Source organism: Crocuta crocuta, unplaced genomic scaffold (assembly GCF_008692635.1).
Source record: "Crocuta crocuta isolate KB4526 unplaced genomic scaffold, BGI_CrCroc_1.0 scaffold127, whole genome shotgun sequence".
NCBI classification, from domain to species: Eukaryota; Metazoa; Chordata; class Mammalia; order Carnivora; family Hyaenidae; genus Crocuta; species Crocuta crocuta.
This window is the reverse complement of record NW_027532008.1, coordinates 1,613,482-1,621,038: the sequence shown is the minus strand read 5'-3', so window position 1 is coordinate 1,621,038 and position 7,557 is coordinate 1,613,482. Positions and strand designations below refer to the sequence as shown.

Sequence of the window (7,557 nt, the reverse complement as noted above, 5' to 3'; positions counted from 1 at the left end):
AAATAGAAGTTACAGAACTGATCATGTTATCCTTTGAGACGTTAACCTTTATTAAAAAATTGACACCATAATGGGAAATAACCAGCAGTCTGAGGGACATCAAGATAGATACGGACACAAGCATACTTTTTTAAGTCTTTTATTGGTTGCTTACATACCACATGCCAGCATTAGCAGAAATACAAAGGTCATGGTTTTCCACCGAAAACAGCTTGCCTTTTCCCATAAGGTCGCTCCTGAAAAGAAGTGTAAGCCCGTGTGTTAATATTCTCCTAGTTAGTTAATGTCACCCAGGCCTTCACCAAACTGGTCTCAGTCCCATATCCGCATTTATCATCCACAGATGTCCACTCAGATTAGATTTCATCCTCGACCAGTCAGTCTAAAAAAACAGCACCCTGAGCTAGAAGAACTACTTGTTTCTACCCAACACATATCCCACACTCCCAGGAAAGGGGCCAGTTAAGATTCCACGATTTGAGGTTTCCCCAGACCTCAGAGCATGAGCTCAAACTACTACTGTACGTTCACAGCAATCAGCCTCTGCTGAAGGTACAGGGCTTTGGTATCTGGTACCTTCTACTCGCAGCACATTGTGCTCTTCTTGGCCTTCCAACAGGGTGGGCAAATCTAACATACCAAATCACACCAAACATTTTTCTTTTCTGGCCATGAACAGCTGATAGGTGTAAGTGATGTAGCATGAAAAAGCTAAGTCTTTCCCAAAGGCCTAGGCCGCCTTTTGATTCCACTACTTCGGGCTCACAACTCTCCACTGCTTGACACTACAAGGAAGTGAAGTTTCAGGTAACCAACTTACCCGACTACAGCTCCATAATCAGAGGAGGACAGCTTTACTGGTAACAGATCTAAAAGACCAGAAAGGACACTCAATCAAGAGGCAAGAAAGCCATTCATACTGATCAAATTCAGAAGTACTAAGTCAGCTGTCACTACAGCTGCCCCAAGCTTCACCTACATCCTCCCTTTAACCCTAGGATTATCCCATTTCCCAGGGGAGGAGGAAACCAAAGAGAATTCGAACCTTGTTTGAAGCTGGCCCCTAAGCTATATACCAGACTATAAGCACTGGGAGGTCAGCTTCCATGTTCCTTTTCCTCCTTGTACGACCACCAAGACCAGTGTGCAGATCTGATGGGAAAGGGAACTGGAGGGGCAGGCTGTCCTGGACATCTAACTTTACCTTCCCCAAAGCACAGCAACCTGGGGTCTTCAGATTCTTCAGTTCCAGACACTGCCGGGGCACCTGGGGACAACCTGCAGAAAAAAGCATGAAGGCTCTAATCCAACACAAAGTTGAGCCAATGTGCCCATCGACGTGGCAGCTTATGGACTCACGTCGGCAGCTTCCAGCCCAGCTCCGGAGGCAGATATAGGAAAGGCGAGTGGCAGCTACAGGTACTGTGCTGACCTGTGCTGTCAAAGTCTCTCCAGGTTACTCTCGCATGCAGTTGGAGATCCCATGGCCACGGCCGGCCACAGCCCTTGGAAACATGCTGGACTGACCCTCAGGCAGTTCCCAGAAACCTACCAGGTCCTGCGGTGGGTGTGTTCCATCACAAAGTCCTCACCAGAAAGCTCAACGTCAGGGTCATCCTGGAATCTTCATCTGGCACAGCTAAGAGGAGAACACAGTTGTCCTGAATGACACTGTTCCCTTCTTCTGGTCTTCAGAATCAAAACGTTTGACTGGCTTTTGACCCTGGTATTTATGCCTTAAGCTTTTTGTGGCAGTGACCCGAAGCACTGTTTTAAGATCTGTGCCACTTGCCATGCCTAACCCACTCCCAACTCCCTGCCCCTCCATACTCCTTGGTCTCAGCAATCTACCTTTTTCCAAGTTTTTTAATCTTTATTTTTGATAAAACACGAGTAGGGGAGGGGCAGAGAGAGAGGGAGACACAGAATCCCAAGCAGGCTCCAGCCTCTGAGCTGTCAGCACAGAGCCTGACCCGGGGCTGGAACCCACAGACTGTGAGATCGTGAGCTGAGGTGAAGTCGGTCACCCAACCAGGCGCCTCTCAACAACCTACTTAAGTTTTATTCTAGCACCTATACGTCTATTAACAGAACATTTCTCTTGGCCTCTGGAAACCTGTCAATTGTAATAAAGAACTGCACCTATGCCTGAGAAATGGCAGGTACACTGGGATTTGTCTTTTCCTGATATGTTGCAGATCAGTTACAGCAAACAGAACGGCGACCGTCAAGGAAAACTGTCACTCTGGGCTCCTTTTTGACCACAGCAGCTATGTGGAAGCAGCTGCAGCTTCGATAAGGGCCACAGGGCAATTTAGGTCTCAGGGCAGCCCCAAATGCTGTCCAGCCCTCAGACTGACCTAAATCCTGTGCACTATTGCTTAACTGTAACTCACGTACGGAGACCTGCTGGAGACCAAATAAGAGAACAGATATCCCATTACCAGGCCCCAATTACCACCTTACTTTGCTAAGTACCAGTGTTTTGTCTCATTTAATATCTCTCCAGGACCATTTTATCATCCGTTTTACGGACAGGTTTAAATTAAGCTACTTACTGAAAGTCGCCAATCCCTGCAGAAAGCCACAGAACTGGGATTCAAAGTAGCATCTAAAGGACTCGACCTCCAGAAACCTGTCTTTTTATCCACCTGCATGAATTCCTTGACATGTTGTGCAGCCAGATAACAGGTAAAGTCACTTCCCCAAGGTCACCCAATAGGTAGCTGTTACGGGCGACCTCGCTGACACCACCACGCGGCGTCTCTCTAGTCGGTTCACTTACAGGCCCAGGACTGCCCTGCACCCCGCAGCCTGCCCGCGTTACTCACCGGTCACACCGCAGCGCCGGGACGCGCGGGCCGAGGCGGGAGCAGGCGCGGCCCTCGCAGGGTCCGGCCCCTCGCACTGCGCATGCGGCCGCACAGGCCTTGCGGACCTCGGTCCCAGCAGGCCGGGTGGCCCGGCAACTGCATGCCGCGCTCAACATCCCTCGGCCTTGGAAGGCAGCCCAGGCGAGCGAGGGGCCGGTGGCGGCGAAGCTAAAATAGGGCAAGTGCGAGGATGCGCGTGACTTGCAGCAGGTCTCAGGTAAGTGCGTAGGAATACCCGCACGGCGGCAGGGAAAAAGGACGTCGGTACGCTAGGAGAGGGCTTTTATAGGCCTCGCCCTGGGCGGCGGCGCCTGACCGCCGCAGCAACGCGCCCGCGCAGACCTCTGGGAGTTGTAGTCCGCCCTCGGGCGCCGCGAGGCGCTCCAGGCTCTGAGCTCTAAGCGCCTGCGGAGTCGCTGTCTTCTCGCCGGGAAGAGAGCAACCTTGCGCCGGGTGCGGAACGGCTGGGACTCGGCACTGGACTCACAAATGAATCCACTCGCCATGCCCGCTGGAGCTCAGTCAGACTCCCAAAGGCAGGAAATGAGCGGCGTCAGGGCTTCGCTCCGACCGCTGGGGGCTGGCGGAAGAGCAGCCACCGAGTGGGTGTGGGGAGGGGCTCCTTCTGGAAGCGCGGCTCTTGGGGAGGGGACCGATTACTCAGAAGATGAATGTATTATTTGTTCATCTTCCCGCTAATAGATACGTAACTTTGCTGAGCACTTGATTATGCTCGATTATCTCAGCTAGTTCCCCTAACAACCCTGTGTATAGGATTATAGTTACGCCATTTTTACAGATCCGAAAACTGAGGGATGGATCACGCAGGTAACGAGGAAAGGGCTGGAATCCACGAGTCCACCGCAGAGACCACGCTCAGAATCACTGCGCCTTGTACATGTTTTGTCCGTGGAATGAATAAGCGTCAATGTAAAAACAAGTAGTTGTCAAGAATTAAATACCTATTCTGTGCTTAATCTATTCATTAATCTTTATCCTTAATATACGCATTAAAAAGTAGGTACTACTATTGTTCTCATTTAATAGAGAAAACAACAGACTGTGAGGGGACAAGAAACTTTCTGGTGACTTTCAAATGAGTGTCTCCAGCCTTAATTTTCTCCTGAGCTCCAGACCTTATATTCTGCAGCGTCCCTGAACATCTACACTTGGCTGTCTAATAAATGGGCTTCTCAGAACACAACTTTCCCTCCTCCACACTTGTTCTTCCCAATCTCAGTAAGTCCTTGGAGTGATCCTGGACTCCTCTTTCTCAAACCTCCCGCTTACAATCCATCAGCAAATCCTACGTTCGTTCCCCACCTTTCAGATGTGGCAGGAATCTGACCATTTCTTACCACCTCCACTGATGCCCTCATTGCTGACCCACAATCACAGTAGCCTCTTAATTAGTCTCCCTGATTCTGCCATTCTCCCCTATAGCGTGGGCTCAACACACCAGCCCCTGGTGTTTAAAGAACAAAAGGTTTTAATTTTGATGAAGTCCGGTATGTCCATTTGTTTTCTTCAATGCTTTGTGCTTTTTGTGTCCTATTTTAAAAATCTTTGCCTAACCGAAAAGCGCTGAACATTTCCCCGTGTTTACATCTAGAAGCTTAGGAGTTCTAGCTCTTACAATTAGACCTAGGATTCCTTTTATAGTTAATTTTTGTGTGTGGTGTAAGAGTCAGGTTGCTTATTTACTGCATCTGGCTCTCCAGTTGTTTCATCTTCATTTTTTGAAAAAGATTATCCGTCGAATGGCTTTGACACCTTTGTAAAAATCAATGAGCTGTATGTGTAGGTCTGTTTCTCTACTCAGTACTACACTGTCTTGGTTACTGTAGCTTTTAAATAAGTTTTGAAATAGGGTACTCTCTGTCATCCAACTTTGTTCTTGTTTTTCAAAACTGTTTTAGCTGTTCAGTCTTTTGCATCTCCATATAAATTTTAGTATCAGATAAATTTGTATTTTTTTTAATGTTTATTTTTCAGAGAGCTTTCATGTACATGGGAGAGGGGCAGTGAGAGAGGGAGACAGATCTGAAGAGTGCTGTGCTGACAGCAGAGAGCACGATGCGGGGCTTGAACAGACCATGACCGGAGCCCCCTAATTTGTATCTTTTAAAAACCCTACTGGTTGGGGGGTGCCTGGGTGGCTCAGGTGGTTGAGCGTTGGACCCTTGACTTTGGCTCAGGTCATGATCCCAGGGTCGTGGGATCAAGCCCCGAGTCAGGCTCTGTGCTGAGTGTGGAGCCTGCTTAAGATTCTCTCCCTCTCTCTCTCTGCCCCTCTCCTTCTCTTGCATGCTCTCTCTCTAAAATATAAAAATAAAAAATAAAAGCCTACTGGGATTTGGTTGGAATTGCATTGAATCTGTAGACTTAATTTGGGGAGAACTGACAACAATCTTTTTTTTTCTTTTAATATTTATTTACTTTTGGGAGAGTGCAACCAGAGAAGGGGCAGAGAGAGGGGGACAGAGGATCCCAAGCGGGCTCTGTGCTGACAGGCTGACAGCAGTGAGTCCGATGTGGGGCTTGAACTCAGGAATGATGACCTGAACTGAGGTCTGATGCTCAACCGACTGAGCCACTCAGGTGCCCCTGAGAACAATCTTGAGTCCTCTCATCCATGAGGATGGTATACCTCTCCATTTATTTAAGTCATCTTTAATTTTTCTCAATACTGTTTTGTAATTTTCAGCGTACAGATCTTCTTTTGTCAAATTTATCCCTAAGTTTTTGTATTTCTCATGCCACTGTAAATGGTATTTTTGTCCATTTCAAATTCTAAACGGTTGTTAGTATATATAGAATTAATTTTTGCATATTAACTTTTATCCTCGCTAAACTCATATATTAGTTTTAGCAGCTCTTTTGTAAATTCCTTAAGATTTTTCACATGTCTGTAAATAAAGACAGGTTTACTTCTTCCTTTCTAGTCTGGATGCCTTTTCTATCTTTTTCTTGTCTTTTAATATTGGCTAGGACCTCCAGTACAATATTGCATTAATAAGTTATGTTTCATCAAAATTAAAACTCTCCACGCGGTGGGAGGGACACCTGAGTGGCTCAGTTGGCTGAGTGTCTGACTTTGGCTTAGGTTATGATCTCACGGTTTGTGGGCTTGAGCCCCACATCAGCCTCTGTGCTGACAGCACGGAGCCTGCTTTGGATTCTTCGTCTCATTCTCTCTCTGCCCCTCCCCTCTCTCTGTCAAAAAAATAAACATTTAAAAAAAGCAACTCAGGTGGGGGGCAGTTAGGAGAGGAGAATTAAAAAGGGACACGGGGAAACTTTTTGGCATGATACATGGTTGTGGCCATTGTTTCATGGATATACACGTCCATCAAAACTCATCACATTGTACACTATCATATATGTACAGTTTCCTGTGTGTCAAGTATACCTCAATAAAGATATAAAAATAAAACCATAACCAAGAAAAAATGTATCATTCACCTCAAAAATCACTGATTTTGCAACACATTTGGAATAAAAGCTGAAGTCCCATGATGGCCTCTGAGGCCACAGATGATTTGGTTCCTCCTCCTCTCTGCCCTCATCACCCACCACTTGCTCCCACATTCATTCTGCTCCCTTTCCTCAGCCTCTCCGCTCTGCTTGTAGCACCCTTGCCTGATCCCACCTCAGGGCCTTTTCTCTTGCTGTTCTCCTGCCTGGAACTATCCTCTCTGGATATCAGAGACCACACATTACTCACCTCTTCACTTTATGCCACCTCCTCAGAACACCCTATTTTTTTAAAATATTTTTATTTATTTCTAGGAGAGAGAGAGAGACAGCGTGAGCAGGGGAGGGTCAGAGAGAGAGGGAGACACAGACTCTGAAATAGGCTCCAGGCTCTGAGCTGGCAGTCAGCACAGAGCCCGACGCAGGGCTCGAACCCACGAACCGCGAGATCATGACCCAAGCGAAAGTTGGACGCTTAACCGACTAAGCCACCCAGGCGCCCCCAGAACACCCTATTTTGATATAGCACCCTGCCACCCTTCGAGCCATTGTCCTGCATGGTTATTATTTACAGCACTTACCGCTTCTTGACATCACATTATACATGGATTTATTTTCTGTCTTCCCCATTACAATGTGAGCTCCCAATAACAGGAATTGTGTCTTTTTATCTTCACTGCTGTGTAAGTGCCCGGTTTATAGAAGAGACAGCACTTTTTGAAACAATTACTAAGTAAATGAATGAATGAATGAATGAATGAATGAAATGTGGCCAAGACCACATAACTGGTAAGTGTCAGTTGGAACTAAAACCTATACCTACCTAATGTAAATGTGCACCGCTCACTGGCCATGTGATATGGCTCCTCCATAACTACTTTGTGAGGTGGGCACCCGGATCTGCCTTACTTAGCAGAAGGGGAAGCAGGATTGGGGGGAAAATCACTTTCCTCACCCTAATCACATAGCGAGTCTATGGCAAGGTCAGCTGACATCTGGACTCTGGTGCTAGGTACAGAGGTCAGGCACATGACCCTAGCCCACAGCAAGAGTGTCCAGGAGAGGAAGTTCAAAGAGTCTAGTGCTGACAGTGCACTGCCCACATGTGTGAACCACAAAGGCTTCTGGGAATATTGGGTTCAAATTGCATTTCAAGCTGTTTCATGCCTCTCTGCCTTTGCCCAGATGCCCATGCCTGGAGCGCCCT

The 7,557-nt window shown here is 47.3% G+C and overlaps 2 long non-coding RNA genes and 4 other non-coding genes across 7 annotated transcripts; 1 reads left to right on the top strand and 5 right to left on the bottom strand.

The window, feature by feature from the left end:
* Positions 1 to 123: 123 nt before the first annotated feature.
* LOC144241277 (uncharacterized) lies at positions 124 to 3,123 on the bottom strand. Of its 2 annotated transcripts, none has more exons than XR_013338003.1 (5): positions 2,832 to 3,123; positions 1,553 to 1,639; positions 1,205 to 1,278; positions 821 to 869; positions 124 to 236 (listed from the first exon to the last, which is right to left on the bottom strand). It is a non-coding gene; the product is annotated as an uncharacterized LOC144241277 (long non-coding RNA). The 2 variants fall into 2 exon arrangements; XR_013338004.1 differs by lacking the exon at positions 2,832 to 3,123 and adding an exon at positions 2,559 to 2,811.
* On the bottom strand, positions 305 to 378 carry LOC144241369 (small nucleolar RNA SNORD99). Its single transcript, XR_013338058.1, has one exon. It is a non-coding gene; the product is annotated as a small nucleolar RNA SNORD99 (small nucleolar RNA).
* Positions 1,045 to 1,177, bottom strand: LOC144241366 (small nucleolar RNA SNORA61). Its single transcript, XR_013338055.1, has one exon. It is a non-coding gene; the product is annotated as a small nucleolar RNA SNORA61 (small nucleolar RNA).
* LOC144241365 (small nucleolar RNA SNORA44) lies at positions 1,390 to 1,520 on the bottom strand. Its single transcript, XR_013338054.1, has one exon. It is a non-coding gene; the product is annotated as a small nucleolar RNA SNORA44 (small nucleolar RNA).
* On the bottom strand, positions 2,173 to 2,307 carry LOC144241363 (small nucleolar RNA SNORA16B/SNORA16A family). The gene has a single exon (XR_013338052.1). It is a non-coding gene; the product is annotated as a small nucleolar RNA SNORA16B/SNORA16A family (small nucleolar RNA).
* A 119-nt stretch (positions 3,124 to 3,242) lies between the features above and the next one.
* LOC144241278 (uncharacterized) lies at positions 3,243 to 3,854 on the top strand. Its single transcript, XR_013338005.1, has 2 exons — positions 3,243 to 3,475; positions 3,673 to 3,854. It is a non-coding gene; the product is annotated as an uncharacterized LOC144241278 (long non-coding RNA).
* The last annotated feature ends 3,703 nt before the right edge of the window (positions 3,855 to 7,557 follow it).